Genomic DNA, 17,266 nt, shown 5'->3' on the forward strand with positions numbered 1-17,266 from the left:
ACTTATCTAACTTTTATGACTTATAACTTCATTATTTCACTTCTTTATCAATACACAATGCATCATATTAATTCATATTACATGAATTTACAATTTTAATCATAGATTATCTAGAATTTAAAACAACATGCACTGTGATGACTTCCATGGCCATCTCAACTTCATTGACACTTTAATAAAGGAATAGTTATAAAGAATGATAAAATTATGACATTTGCAGGCAAATGGATGAAATTGGAGAATATCATGCTAAGTGAGTTAGGCCGATCTCAAAAAGCCAAAGGACGAATGATATCGCTGATAAGTGGAGGATGACACATAATGGGGGGGAGGGAAGGGTTAGAGTTAGGGTTAGGGAGGGGGGCAAGTATGGAGGAAGGAACTACTGTATAGAGGGTAAAGAGGGGTGGGAGGGGTGGGGGGGAAGGGAAAAAATAACAGAATGAATCAAACAACATTGCTCTATGTAAATTTATGATTACACAAATGGTATGCCTTTACGCCATGTACAAACAGAGAAACAACATGTATCCCATTTGTTTACAATAAAAAAAAAAAAAAAACGTTTTCCACCAAAAAAAAATAAAATAAAATAAAGGAATAGTTGATAAAATGGGAGTCAGCAATGGGGTTGCAAAATGAGGTCCAAATTTCCATGAACTTCAAAGGAAATAGTAACACAGGCAAACAACATGGTGAGTGGGCTGAAACCAATGTGAGATGGGTGGGCTTTCAGGGGAGAAAGAGACCCAGTAGATGGAGACCCAGATCTATGAGCATGACTAGCTCATCCCCTTTAGTTAGGTGAACAAAACTTCCAGCATATGCTGTACCACACCAACTAGAAGAAAACCATAATCAATTTAAATGACACCCAACTAAAATACCTTTTGGCCAGAATGCTTAACAAGAAAGGAGCATTCTGAACTCCCAATATCAAACAGCTGATGTGAGATTTCATTTTAAAGGAGCTTGCTTAGGAACCTGCACATCTATTCCCAGGAACATCATATATAGGATCAGAGCTCATCCTGGGCACATCACCATCTTCTCTTCTCAGAGAAAAGGGGCATCTGCACCCTGCCTTTGGGGTGTACATACGTTTGCTGTCATCACATGAATCTCCTTGTGTCTTGCTCTTGATGCAACTTGGAATTCTTTCCAGTGGTTAAAGTCAAGAACCTGCCCAGGGAAAACTGAGGTACCATTGCCCCCTTGTGAGGGGAACTCCCTGGATCCCTGACTGCTGATTGAAGAACTCTCCAGATTTACTTCCATTAACAAGAAAGTACATATTCTTTGCAGGTAAGGAGGACATGTCTTAGGAGGAAATTGGGAGGGACAGATGTAGAGCTTCATTTTATTTTCAATCCTTAAAAATTAATTTATTGTTTATTGGCATAATATTTGTACATGCATATCAGATAGAGTGGGATGTTTGGGTTGTCAGATACACTGGGTGTTGGGTACTTAGCATTAGCACATACATCACCTTAAACTTTCATGGTGAGATCATCCAAATTTCTCCTTTCTAACTATTTTTAAGGTGTTTAATACATTACTGCAAATTATGTTCACCCTATTGTGCCATCAAACACCATACCTGGTTCTTCATATCAAAGAGTAATGTAGCACCTGTTGATCAACCTCCCTCTCTCCCCCTTCCCTCTGCGTTGTTGAGATACTATCCCTACCATGTCTACTTTCTCCAAACTGCCTTACTTTAAGAGTTTGCTAACAATAGGCTCTCTGCATTAGGCTCTGACTCTGGAAAAGCAAAGACTGTCAAATGACTCAGAGTTTTCCATAAGGACTGGGAATTTACAGGGGAGTTAAAAGGCACCTGGTCATTACACATCTCATCAATTTAGCAGAATGCAGTGATATAAAGTGCAGGCATTCTTGATAACCAGGAACCCTGTCACTCTGCCTCACTGTAGAAATACAAGTCCAAAGTAAATATCACAGAACAGAGGCTCTCCTACCCATGAGCATTCTCACAGTGACTGTTCCTCAGGCTGTAGTTAAAAGGGTTCAGCATCTGAGGGACCACAGAATACATCACTGAAGCCACTGCAGAATCCCAGGAGGAGTCAGTCACTACAGAGCTAATGTACACCCCCAAACCTGTCCCATAGAACAAGGAGATGACAGACAGGTGAGACCCACAGGTGGAAAAGGCTTTATGCTTTCCACCTGATGAGGGCATTCTCAAGACAGAGGACACAATGTGAAGGTAAGGGAAACTGATTCCAGAGAGAGGAACACCAGCAAATAGAGCAGCCACCAAATAAACCAGCAGGTTATTGATGACGGTATCAGAACAGGAGAGTTTGATGACCTGATAATTTCACAGAAGAAGTGGGGGATCTCCAGGTCTGTGCAGAAGGACAGCGTCAGCACCATCAGACTGTGGAGGAGTGCATGCGGATGCTGAGGAGCAGGTAGAATAGAAGTAGGAGTGCACAGAGATGAGGGTTCATGATGACTGTGTATTTCAAGGGGTGGCAAATGGCCACATAGTGGTCATAGGCCATCACTGCAATGAGACAATTTTCCAAGCCTACAAAAATTATGAAAAAGCAGACCTGGGAGGGGTATCCAGTGTAGGTGATGCTCTTATCCTATCTCAGGATGTTCACCAGCATCTTGGGGACTGTGCTTGTGCTGAAGTCGATGTTGTTAACAGACAGGCTGCAGAGGAGGAAGTACATGGGGGTGTGGAGGTGGGAGTCAGAGCTGATGGCCAGGAGTCAGAGCTGATGGCCAGGATGATGAGCAGGTTCCCCAGGATGGTGACCAGGTACATGGACAGGAACAGGCTGAAGATGAGGGGCTGCAGTGCTGGGTCATCTGTCAGTCCCAGATGGAGGAATTCTGAAATAGTTCTTTGCTTTCCAGTTTCACGTTGGTAAAGTATCTGAAGCAAAAGATGGGGTGTAACTATAATAGCTTGTGTGACCTGCAGTAACACAAGTTAGAAAACAAACCTGTGGACCCCTTGATCTTCATATTTCTAACTCCAGAACTGTGAGTATTTAAAATTTAATTGTTAAGTGACCATGACCCTGCTGCTTGGTTATGACAGCCCTAGCAATTGATGCACTTACAAACCCCTCATCTACCTGTCCGCAGAATTCAAGCATGCTTTGTAGCAATCATCATGATTGAGAAAGGGCTGATTTCCACTCAGAAGGAAATGGACCCTGTCTCATACAGAATGACACCAGCAGTCAAGAGTTGGGGAGCATCAGAGCAAATATATGTGCCCAGACAATGAGACACAGACCAGGAGGGTGTGATGGACTTCACCCTTATCATGTTTCTCCCTTCTTTGTTTCATACCCTTCTTGCTGCTTCCCAGGATGAATCTCTGGTGACGCACTCAGCCTGGATTCCCAAGCATTACCTAAGGGACTCAAGTTCATGAATTTGTCATAATAGGTCCCCCCGTTATGTACAGTGTAAAAACGTTTTCAACAACAAAAAATAAACAGTACACTGAATCATGAAGGGTGGATACCTGTCAGTCAATATGAAACAATGTGTGCAGATCACATCCCAGCCTTGTGTACGGGAATGCAGTAAATGGCGCAGGTGTGACTGAAGCCCCTCTCCTGATCTACGCACACACACTTACATCTCCTCTCTCCCGGGAACCACCACACTCTGTCATACACTCCCTGTTACCTCTGGTATTGTTCTTTCAAACACCCAGTTCACTGTATTGCATTATTTTTGTTTTGTTTTGTTTTTACAGACTGCATTTTGATACATTGTACACAAATGGGGTACAACTTTTCTATGGTTGTACATGATGTAGATTCATACCATTCGTGTGACCATACATGAACATAGGGTAATGTTTTCTGTCTCAGTCCACCATTTTTCATACCCCTGCCCCCTCCCTCTCATTTCCCTGTATGTAAAATTCCTCCCTTCATCTCTCACCCCCAACACCCACCCTCATTATGTATCATTATTCACTTATTACATTCTTAACAGCTTCATGTAAACAGAAGCCATTTACAGTTGACATTTTAGGTACTTTATTTTATTGATCAATAGTGATATATTACACCTTCTTCCTTAACCTTAGGAACGAAAGTATTCCACTGTATTATTAGAAAGCATTTCATTTTTCCTTTTCTTTTTTGGTTTGAAAATATTGTAGTTTAGTATGGACTCTGAGAAAATAAAAGTGCACCCTAGAAACAGGAAAAGGTGAGAGTACAGACAGATAGTGTGTAATCACAGCTGACATAACAAGAGAGAAAACATCTGAGCTGCTCTGTGTCACTTACACTGAGCTCATGGTGAGATCCACGCATTGGCAAAAATTGTTCAATTCAGGTTTCATTCACTAGTTAAACTCACATGGATTATATTTCTGAGGGTTTTACTATTCTTTAATACGTTTGTTTTATTTTTGTTTAGTTTTACTGGTTCACTGTAAGTATACACAACTCTTGGAGTCATTCAGCACATATGTACACACACAGAACGTCATTGCTTCAGTCTCATTCACTCTTATTCCCCAGTAGAAAATATCTAGTTCTTCATTCCATAACAAATGCATAGCAAGGTTACTGCCTTGCACATGTGACCACACATACCAGAGACCAGTGTGGGACTGTAACCTTCAAGGTGCAGAAAATGGGGAGGGAAGGAGAGGAATGGAGGGGAAACCACGGGAATGCACTCTATGTGCCTCTCCATCTACTGCTTCATTTAAAAAGATTGAGCCTGAAACATGAGTTCATGCATTTCCTCTGGAACTATGACAAAATTTTGTTTTTAAAAATGAATATATTTCAGGTTTCAAGATGGCGGACTAGAGAGTGGCTACATTTCATGTTGCTCCAGGACTCAGGATTCAAAAGAGGAGATATTGAGAGACTTGGGACCAACTCAAAGCAGCCAGGTGAGTCTCTCCCATTGGGGAGGCGACCTGGGTGGGGCGGTAGTCCTGGAATGCAGGGAACCTTGTGAAGTAGAGCTGCCGGCGAGACACCCCTCCCCCCGCTGGAGCAGGGAACTCGGACAACTGGGAGCATTGTAGAGGAGGCCGCTCAGCACAGCGCTTGGACTCGGAGCAACCACTGGGGCTCTGGGCGGTGGCCCAGAGTACGAGCTGCAAAGAGAGCTGTTTGGACTCAGAGTGACCACTCCTGAACCCTGGGGCCTGCCCCGAGGAGGAGGAGGAGGAGCTTGGCCGCTTGGATTCGGAGTGACTATACCAGAGCTATGGGTGGTTGCCAGAAGAGGAGCTGCGTGGCAAGCTGTTTGGACTCAAAGCGACCGTTCCTGAACACCGGGGGGCTGCCTGGAGGAGGAGCACGGTGGGTCGCGTGGTCTCCAGTGGCCGCACCAGAGCTCCGGGCGGCTGCCCAGAGGAGGCATGCAGTGAGTCACATGGACTCAGAGTGACTCAGAGCAACTCAGAGTGACCGCTCCTGAACACCCGGGGGGCTACCTAGAGGAGGAGGAGGAATGGGGCGGATCACATAGACTCGGAGTGACTGCCCAGGGCTATGGGCGGTTGGAGGGAGGAGGAGGCACACAGTGAGTTGCTTGAACTCCTAGTGACCACACCAGAACACCGGGCAGCTGTCTGGAGGAAGAGGCGTGTGGCGGGTCTCTGGGACTCGGAGCGACTGTACGGGGCCCCAGGTGGCTCCTCAGAGGAGGGGCCGCAAAGCCAGGCGATTAGGTGCAGAGCGGGGTCCCAGGACCTAGGAGGCTTCTGGGTGGAAGAGCCGCACAGAGACAAGCTTAGAGGCAGAGCAAAGGTTCCAGGCCTGTGGGCAGATTCTCTGAGGAGGGGCAGCCTAAGGAGATTCATCTGCGAAGGGTGAGGCTCCGAGGCCCAGGAGGTAGGGCCGGGCCCCTGGGAACTTTGCAGAGGAAGGCAGCCCAGCCCAGGCGGTAGCTGTAAATTGAGGGGAACCTCTAGGAGGGAACTGAACAGCGAGACCTCCCCACCGGGTGATTCTTCCCTGCCAGGAGTGGTTTCCCCACAAGGACGGTAAAACCAGAGACTCAGGCCCAAACAGGCCTTGCCACAACCCACAGCCTAGGTCCCCTTTGGATGACCATTGGTCAACAAGTGGAGGTACCTCTGCCCACTAGAAGGAATATACCCCACCTGAAGGCCACCACCCCTAGAGAGGCAGCTTCCTTGGGGAGAACCACACTATCAACATCCTCCAAGACTTCAGCCTACTGAGGGCTAAGAGGGGATATACTAGAAATCTTCAGGGACATTATAAGTCAATAGAAGAAATCTGCAATATCTCAGCGGTCCACTGATACCTGAACATTATGAGAAAAGGGAAGAAAATGCCCTAAACAAATCTAGACGTTACATCAGTAAAACCCAATGACAGCATGGCAGAAGAAATGACAGAAAGGGAGTTCAGAATGTACATAATTAAAATGATCAGGGAAGCAAACGATGAGATGAAAGAGCAAATGCAGGCACTGAATGATGAGATGAAAGAGCAAATGCAGGCATTGAATGATCGCACCATTCGACAGTTAAAAGAGCAAATACAGGAAGCAAAAGATGATTTCAATAAGAGTTAGAGATACTGAAAAAAAAAAAAACAGAAATCCTTGAAGTGAAGGAAACAATAAACCAAATTAAGAACTCCATAGAAAGTATATCCAATAGGCTAGAACACCTGGAAGACAGAACCTCAGACATTGAAGACAAAATATTTAACCTTGAAAACAAACTTGAACAAACAGAGAAGATGGTAAGAAATCATGAACAGAATCTATAAGAACTATGGGATATCATGAAAAGGCCAAATTTAATTATTATTGGGATTGAGGAAGGCTTAGGGAAACAAACCAAAGGAATGAACAATCTATTCAATGAAATAATATCAGAAAATTTCCCAAATCTGAAGAATGAAATGAAAATCAAGTTCAAGAGGCTTATAGGACTCCAAATACACAAATTTACAACAGACCCACACCAAGGCACATTATAATGAAAATACCTAACATACAAAATAAAGACAGAATTTTAAAGGCTGTGAGAGAAAAGAACCAAATTACATTCAGGGGGAAACCAATACGGATATTAGCAGATTTTTCAATCCGGAACCTAAAAGCTAGAAGGGCCTGGAACAACATTTTTCAAGCTCTGAAAGAAAATGGATGCCAACCAAGAATCTTATAACCAGCAAAACTTACCTTCAAATTTGACAAAGAAATAAAATCCTTCCATGATAAACAAAGGCTAAAAGAATTTACAAAAAGAAAGCCAGCATTACAGAACATTCTCAGCAAAATATTCCATGAGAAAGAGATGAAAAACAAAGAAGCAAATCAGCAAAGAGAAGAAATATCCTAAAGGAATTGTCAAATAAAGGAGGAACCAAGTTGTGTCAAATAAATAAATAAATAAATAGATAAATAAATAAATAAAATTTTAAAAATGAACCAAATGACTGGGAAACCAAATCATATCTGAATAATAACCCTGAATATTAATGGCCTGAACTCATCAATCAAAAGACACAGACTGGCAGATTGGATTGAAAAGGAAGATGCAACATATGTTGCCTGCAAGAGACTCACCTCATAGAAAAAGATACTCATAGACTAAAGGTGAAAGGATGGGGAAAAACATACCATGCACATGGACTCAGCAAAAAAGCTGGAGTATCCATCCTCATTTCAGATAATGTGGACTTCAAGCCAAAGTTAGTCAGAAGGGATAAAGAAGGTCATTTCATACTGCTTAAGGGAAGCATAAATCAGCAAGACATAACAATCATAAACATCTATGCCCCAAACAGTGGCTCATCCATGTATGTCAAACAAATTCTTCTCAATTTCAGAATCCAAATAGACCATAACACAATAATACTAGGTGATTTTAACACACCTCTCTCACCACTGGACAGATCTTCCAAACAGAAATTGAACAAGGAAAACATAGTCTCAATAACACAATCAATAATTTAGACTTAACGGACATTTATAGAATATACCATCCTACCAAGAGTGAATACACTATCTTCTCAGCAGCACATGGATCCTTCTCTAAAATAGACCATATATTATGCCACAAACCTAATGTTAGCAAATAGAAGAAGACAGAGACACTACCTTGTATTCTATCAGATCATAATGGATTGAAGTTAGAAATAAATTAAAGAGTAAAAAACAGAAACTATTCCAACATCTGGAGATTAAACAATATGCTATTATATGATGAATGGATAACATAAAATATTAGGAAGGAAATTAAAAAAATTCTTAGACGTAAATGAGAACAAAGAAACATCATATCAAAATCTCTGGGACACTATGAAAGCAAGTACTTAGAGGGAAATTTATTTCATGGAGCGCATTTAATAAAAGAAGTAAAACTCAACAAATAAACGACCTAACACTACAGCTCAAAGCCCTAGAAAAAGAAGAGCAGAACAGCACCAAAAGTAGTAGAAGACAGGAAATGGTTAAACTCAGAGCTGAAATCAACGAAATTGAAACAAAAGAAACAATACAAAAAATTGACAAAATAAATAGTTGGTTCTTTGAAAAAATAAACAAAATTGATAAACCTTTACCACACTAACAAAGAGAAGACGAGAGAAAACCCAAATCACTAAAATTCAGAATGAACAAGGAAATATCACAACAGACACGAGTGAAATACAAAACATAATTAGAAGCTAGTTTGAAAATCTATACTCCAAAAAAACAGAAAACCTCGAGACATCAACAAGTTTCTAGAGACATATGAATTGCCTAAACTGAACAAGGACGACATACACAATTTAAATAGACCAATTTCAAGTAATGAAATAGAAGAGGTCATCAAAAGCCTACCAACAAAGAAAATTCCGGGACCAGATGGGTTCTCAGCCGAGTTCTACAAAACCTTTAAAGAAGAGCTCATTCCAATACTTCTCAAAGTATTCCATAAAATAGAAGAGGAGGGAACCCTCCCAAACTCATTCTATGAAGCCAATATCACACTGATACCTAAACCAGACAGAGACTCATCAAGGAAAGAAAATTTCAGACCAATATCTTTAATGAACATCGACGCAAAAATTCTCAACAAAATATTAGTAAATCGCATATAAAAACATATTAAAAAGATAGTGCACCATGATCAAGTGGGTTTCATCCCAGGGATGCAAGGTTGGTTCAACATCAGGAAATCAATATATGTAATTCACCATATAAATGACTTAAAGTCAAGAATCACACGATTATTTCAATAGATGCAGAAAAAGCATTTGATAAAATACAGCACCCCTTCATGCTCAAAACACTAGAAAAAATAGGGATAGTGGGAACATTCCTTAACATTGTAAAGGCCATTTATGCTAAGCCCATGGCTAATATCATTCTAAATGGTGAAAAACTGAAAGCATTCCCCCTAAAACCTGGAAAAAGGCTAGGATGCCCTCTTTCGCCACTTCTATTCAATATCGTCCTTGTAACTCTAGTCAGAGCAATTAGACAGACCAAAAGAAATTAAAGGGATACGAATAGGAAAAGAAGAACTCAAACTATCCCTACTTGCTGATGATATGATTATATACGTAGAGGAACCTGGAAATTCCACCAGAAAACTTTTAGAACTCATAGGTGAATTCAGTAAAGTAGTAGGATATAATATCAATGCAAATAAATCTAATGCATTTTTATACATAAGTGATGAATCTTTGGAAAGAGTAATCAGGAAAACTACCAAATTCATAATAGCTGTGAAAAAAATAAAATACTTGGGAATCAATCTCACAAAGAGGTGAAAGACCTCTACAATGAGAACTACAGTACACTAAGGAAAGAAATTAAAGAAAACCTTAGAAGATGGAAAGATCTCCCATGTTCTTGGATAGGAAGAATTAATATTGTCAAAATGGCCATACTACCTAAAGTAATATACAGATTCAATGCAATTCCAATTAAAACCCCAAAGACGTACCTTACAGAAATAGAGCAAGCAATTATGAAATTCATCTGGAAGAATAAGAAACCCAAATAGCTAAAGCAATCCTCAGCAGAAAGATTGAAACAGGGGGTATCACAATACCAGATCATCTACTCTAGTACAAAGCAATAGTAACAAAAACAGCATGGTATTGGTACCAAAATACAAAGGTAGATCAATGGTACAGAATAGAGGACACGGACACAAACCCAAATAAATACAGTTTTCTCATACTAGGCAAAGGGGCCAAAAATATGCAATGGAGAAAAGATAGCCTCTTCAACAAATGATGCTGGGAGAATTGGAAATCCATATGCAACAGAAAGAAAATAAACCCATATCTCTCACCATGCACAAAACTAAATTCAAAATGGATTAAGGACCTCAGAATCAGACCAGAGGCCCTGCAGATTATAGATGAAAAAGTAGGTCCAGATCTTGAACCTGTCGGCTTAGGATCAGACTTCCTCAACAGGACTCCCATAGCACAAGAAATGAAAGGAAGAATCAATAACTGGGATAGATTCAAACTAAAAAGCTTTCTCTCAACAAGGGAAACTATCAGCAATGCGAAGAAAGAGCCTACAGAGTGGGAGAAAATCTTTTCCAATCATACTTCAGATAGAGCACTAATCTCCAGAATCTATAAAGAACTCAAAAAACTCTACTCCAAGAATTCAAATAATCCAGTCGACAAATGGGCCAAGGAAATGAATAGACACTTCACAGAAGAAGATCTACAAGCAATCAACAATCATATGGAAAAATGTTTAACATCTCTAGTAATAAGAGAAATGCAAATCAAAACCACCCTAAGATTCCATCTCACCCCAATTAGAATGGCGATTATCAAGAATACGAGCAACAACAGGTGTTGGTGAGGATGTGGGGAGAAAGGTACACTCATACATTGCTGGTGGGGCTGCAAATTAGTGCAGCCACTCTGGAAAGCAGTGTGGAGATTCCTTAGAAAACTTGGAATGGAACCACCATTTGACCCAGCTATTCCATTCCTTGGCCTATACCCAAAGGACTTAAAATCAGCATACTACAGAGATACAGCCACATCAATGTTCATAGCTGCTCAATTCACAATAGCCAGATTGTGGAACCAACCTAGATGTCCTTCAATTGATGAATGGATAAAGAAACTGTGGTATATATATACAATGGAATATTACTCACCCATAAAGTATGATAAAATTATGGCATTTGCAGGCAAATGGATGAAATTGGAGAATATCATGCTAAGTGAGATAAGCCAATCTCAAAAAACCAAAGGTTGATTGATATCGCTAATAAGTGGTGAGGACACATAATGGGGTAGGGAGGGGTTAGTGTTAGCGTTAGAGTTAGGGTTAGGGAGGGGGGCAAGAATTGAGGAAGGAAGGACTGTATAGAGGGAAGAGAGGGGTGGGAGGGGTGGGGGAAGGGAAAAAATAACAGAATGAATCAAACAACATTACCCTATGTAAATTTATGATTACACAAATGGTATACCTTTACGCCATGTACAAACAGAGAAACAACATGTATCCCATTTGTTTACAATTAATAAAATGAATATATTTCAAAGACTATTCCGTCATTATTGATGATCCCATATTTTAAAATTAACCTAGAAATTTGTTTAAAAATTTTACTGAGTAAAGAAGGATTGTACACTGTCGCCTTTTTTTTAAAAAGTGATATATATGTATATATTATATATATTATGTATTATATATATATATATATATAATAATTTGGACAGATATATTTTAAAACCTTAGGAGTAAATACCTTCAGATGGTGGATTTATGGAAGATTTCTCTCTTTCTTACCAACCCTTATGTTCTTATTTTCCTATAATACTGTGTATGACTCCTGTAAAAAAAAAAATACTAATTTTGATATACTTGAATAAAAAGACGTGAATTCACAAAGTGGCAAATTTCATGCTTCTGGGGGGAGTAGGTAGTCATGTGCTGCTGTCCTTATCTACACAATCTCTGTAGCTTCTCTAAAATGTTTACTAGTCTAAGGAAGGAAAACACAAGGAAATTGGTGGCACTTCCACCTACATCCACAGAGACCTCAAAGACCCAAATGCTGGGACTGGAGAAGTCTCACTGTGGAATGATGAATCAGGAAGTGACCAAGGGAAGGAGAGAGAAACGGATGCTACAGGCTGGCTTAACACTCAACATTCATTCAGGAAAATCTTGGATTCCAAAACCACAGTACATGACTGTGTATGGAGATGGTTCCTTGAATTTGTTTAGCAGATGGTCATGAGAGTGAGACCTATTCCAACATGACTGGTGTCCCAGGATTAGAGTAGATTAGGGCACAGATGCACACAAAGGAAGGACAACATAAACACCCTGGGAGATGTGGGAAATCTGACAGGTGAGGAGAGAGGCCTCAGGTGAATGAGACACACTGGACACACCCTTCACTCTACATCTAGCCTCCAGAATCAGGGGGAAGAGATTTCTGTTATTAATCATCATAGTCTGAGCCACTTTCCTTGGAAGTTCTACAGAACTAAGTTCCAAAACTCCAACTCTACCACCAAAAGAGTTAGCAGTACTTAATTAGCAGAATAGTTAGGAGCCATCACACTTCTCTTTAGGAGGAAATGGACCTGCGGCTGTCCAGAGAGAGCAGGTACCCAGCAGAATGGGAGCTGCTTGGATGTTGGGGAATGTGTGAAGAGAATGTGTCAAGAAGGGGAAGTCAGGAGCAGTCTCATGAACCTGCTTCTCCTTGTCTGTGCCCCAGGTGCCTTACCACTTCCCTAGGTAGAAACAAGAACAAAACACCTGCCATCCTATCCAAATCATGAACTAAGGGACTTTGGGTCTTCTGGCTGGCTTCACTGAAACGATGCAGGATCTCACCTGGAAGTTGAATAGAGAAATGCATCTCAGGACCAGTAAAGTGTTCTCAGGACACAGAGCCAGTGGGCTCTGGATCAAGAAGGACCATCTCTGGGAGAAGGCACAGCTGCTGCTTCCTGGGTTCCCATAGCTTCTGAATGAGGCTTTCACTAGCTGACCTCTGTGTCCCTGAGGACTCAGTATCCAGCTCCTCATTATACCAGATCTGTTACTGTCATTCTGGTCCCAGGAGTGCATGTCCTTAAAGACTAAATCTGTACAAGAGAAGAAATCAGGGTGGTGATCTCCTGTCCCATGAGTCCAGGTGTACCTCACCCAGTCCTCTCCAATGCTTCTGCTGCACTCAATTTCATGAAACGTGCCCACAATCACCTTGAATTTCCCTAGTAAATACTCATCTTTCAATTCACCTGTCTCCATTCATTTCATCATACAGGAAGCCTAAATGAATTTCAGGTGTGAAAATAAAACTTTTATACATATAGGTATATATATAGGTATATATATACATATAAGTATATATAAATAGAAATAAGATCATAAAATTGCGAACTTTCAAAGTGGCTCTCCATGACAGTATTGTTTTCAAATCATAAGCTTTTGTTTGCTTCCCATACTCTTTTATTTGGTTATTATCATTTCCTTGTACATATATATGAGTTCATTGAAAAATTTTTATATTTATTTGGTATAATTAGCTTCACACGACAGTAGAATGCATTTATTAATTTTGATAGACCATACATAAATAGAGTATAATCTCTCATTTACCTGATTATTCTTACTGCAGGATCACTTCGATCATGCAGTCATACCTGTACATGAGGTAATAATATATCTTTCACTCTACTAGTGAAAATTTTGATCCAATAATATTTCAACAACTATTAATTTTTAAAGTTCATTTGGGAGGCACAACACATAGTAACTAGACCAAGAAGGATTTAACCTAAAGGATTATCAAGTATTACAAATGGGGGAATATTAATTAAAAAGAAGTAGACATCTCTGCAAAATATAGAAATAGTATGGAAAATGTGCTCAGACTTGCCAGAGGTGCTCTATATAAAACCATCCAGGGGTCACTGGGAAAAGCAGTCAACAGATGGGTGTTCTGTTCTCCCAAGAAGCAATGGAGCCTGGCATGAAGAAGACACCCATGCTATGGAACCAAGCACTAAAAATATGTGATTTACCTGAATTTTGTACTTTTAATGAAACATTGTGAACATGTATTATTATTTTGTGTTTTGTTATAGTTTACTATTTTTATTCTCTAAATTTTATATATAAGATTCTTATCACCACAAGCTTGTTGTCACATGCCTAGAATCTCACTGGCTCAGGAGGCTGAGGAAGAAAGATCACGAGTTCCAAGCCAATCATAGCAACTTAATAAGGATCTAAGCAACTTATGGAGATGGTTTCACTGTGGCTCAGTGATAAAGCACTCTGGGTTCAATCCCCAGTGCAAAAAAAAAAAAAAAAAAAAAAAAAAAGACTCCTACCTTTTTTCATTGACAACTTCTCATCATATTAAAATTGGCTATAATTTCATAATTACATTTTGTAAACTTTCTTCCAATTCTGTCACAATATTTCCAGTGACACTTTTCTTCATTTTGGGAGATTGTGAAATAGAATTATAGTTCTACCTTTTTATTGAGGTGATAAATCATTCACAGTATCAACAAAAGGTTAAGTATTGTCAGTTATGTCGATTTCAGGTGGTTTGATTCGATCTCAACCCTCATTTAATAGAAGGAGAAGTAAGAAGGAGTTCCATGGTAGTAATAAATTGAAAACTTTGATAATTAAAGACTTCAAAAATTGATGTTTATTCACTCATTTGACCATATGTTAACTTGTTTCTATTTAAACTCCTAATCTATAAGTTTCAAAGTTATTATTTTAAAGGAACTTCTAAAAATGATGACATTATAATGTCTCTCTTCCCCATCTCCTACCCATTAACCTTCTAAATACATGAATAATAGAGAAGCTATAAGAAGACATCAGAAGTGCTACAAAATAAGACCAAATCTTCCACATCCCACTCAGAAATGGGTAAATGTAAAAACAAGATGAAGTTTTACAGGTACCAAAAAATAAATCAGACAACATGTGGAATGGGCATAAGCCCAGGGACCTCCTGAACTTATCCCCATAATAAAGAAGAAATTCTTCTTGCCAGGTAATGAGGACACAGTTCCCAAAGAGGAGAGTAGTCCACAGCAGAAGTGAGGCTTCTGTATTTGATCAATATGTATGGACTCAAGATCTGAGCACTGCCTAGACCATGGCTGTGGACACATGAAGCTTTTTGGAAATTCTCCCAAGAGGAAATAACTGAGTTGAATCCTTACTTCGTGGATGTATTTATAAATTCTCCCTCCAATAAGCTGTGGAGTGCAGTTAACAGAATCCAGGAGCAGAGACCTGACTCGTGATTGACAAAGGCAAGGGTGACCCAGACAGATGAGATTTCAGGCCCAAGCCCCACTGGACTGACTTCAGGAAATTGTGGGAGAAGAACTGAGGGTTGTGGGTGGAGATCCCTTCTGAGGAGTATTGGCATAAATGAAGAAAAATAGAGAACTGAATGGGAGCATTGAATAGAGAGAGAGAGAGAAAGAGAGAGAGAGAGAGAGAAAGTAAAGAGAGATTTTTCACAGGTACATTCAAGCCTAGAAGCCTAGACAAGGGTGACTGGGTTCTCTGTACAAGAGTTGTTTGAAGCTAGTTTATATACAACTGAGCACATTTCTTTCTCATAAAAATAAATAAATAAAAGAAAATCCTCTTGGAATCATGAAGTATTTTAAAATCATTAATGATAGAACTACCCATTAAACAAACAAAACTAAACTGTTTTGTATAGACACTCTTCCAACTACTCTTTAAGAGTCATTTACAAGAAGAAAAAGGAAGTATTCAACCAACACTGGTAAGAAACATCCCAATTCATTGTATAAGTCCACCATAACAAGGATGCCCAGATCAGACAAGATAAGCTCAAGACTGAAATAAACACAATTTCAGGCTTTAACTAATGCACTCACACACCTGTAACAAATAGTTATCCAATTTTTCAATAATATATAAAATCGTACAAAACCTGATGCCCCAAGAGTTGTATTGGTTAAAGATGGAAAGTTATTTGGACGTAAAAGAATCATTTCTTCCCCACACAAAATGCACACATTCATATTGTCCCTCCCCACCCTCCATCTCTGTCTCTGTCTCTGTCTCTCAAAACATACAGCCTTGATCTTAGGCGTCCATTTTTCTCAAGTAGTCAATTTTATGTTATTCCAAGTATTTCACTTCAACAATGAACTTCAAATATATTCTGAAAGATGGAAAATAAGTAACATTTCATGCATTCCTTGGAAAAATTGACTTTTAAGTGTCTCATGTAAGAATTCAACTTATTCCAATGTTTTCTTTATTTCTAATAAAATAAAGGGAGCGGATAAGTATGGAATATGATGATAATAAATTTATTGATATTTGCTATTTGCCAGGAAGTGTACCAATCTTCTTCCCATTATTATATACCCTGTCCCCACTTCTCAACAGGCAATCTTCAAGCTATCCACGTTCCCATCACTCATGGTCTTATTCCACATGCACTTGCCAGCGTACACCCCACACGGAAGAAGCATCATCTCTGAGGACTGGACTGAGGGATCTGTATTTCCATGAGCTCTCTGAGCTTCTCATGCACGGTCAAGTTTGTGAGCCATCTGGATGCTCCATCTAATCTCCTCATGGTTTCCCATTCACCTTGACAAGGGCACAACTATGGATTTATGTGGACTATGATATGTGAAAGGATGCTTTCTGAATGACAAATTGGAAAGGTCTTTACTCTTTTGAAACAGCACCCAAGGAAAATATTCTCATCTTTCTATCTCTAGGTACTATCATGGAATCTGACATCTGCCATCAGTCCAGGCACCCAGAGACCATGAGGGGATCCAGCACCAGAATGGAGCTCACTCATGGAAGGCCAATGAATCCTACTGTGATGTATCTTTGGGTACATCCTCTGAACTATATTTATGCAAGATTGTCTTCTTAGTTCTTTGAGGAAACTTGAGTGGCAGCATTTTTTTTTATTGGATCTAGAGTCATCCTCACTGGTGAAGTTCAAGTATTTCATAATTGTATCAAATCCTGTGGACAGAATGCATGCTAATTTCATGAATGAGAAGTCAGGTGAAGTGGGCATTGCTGGTGCTGCACAGGCAGAACATGTACCAACCACTGAGTCCACCTTTGCTAAAACCAGGGTTGACTGACAGCAAAGAATACTGCTCTGCTCTCTTGAGAAATAAATACCCCAGTCCAACAGAAGCCCCAGGGACAAATCTCAGGATATTATGGGACTATATAACGGATCTTA

This window comes from Sciurus vulgaris (assembly GCF_902686455.1).
Source record: "Sciurus vulgaris genome assembly, chromosome: 16".
Classification (NCBI taxonomy): Eukaryota; Metazoa; Chordata; class Mammalia; order Rodentia; family Sciuridae; genus Sciurus; species Sciurus vulgaris.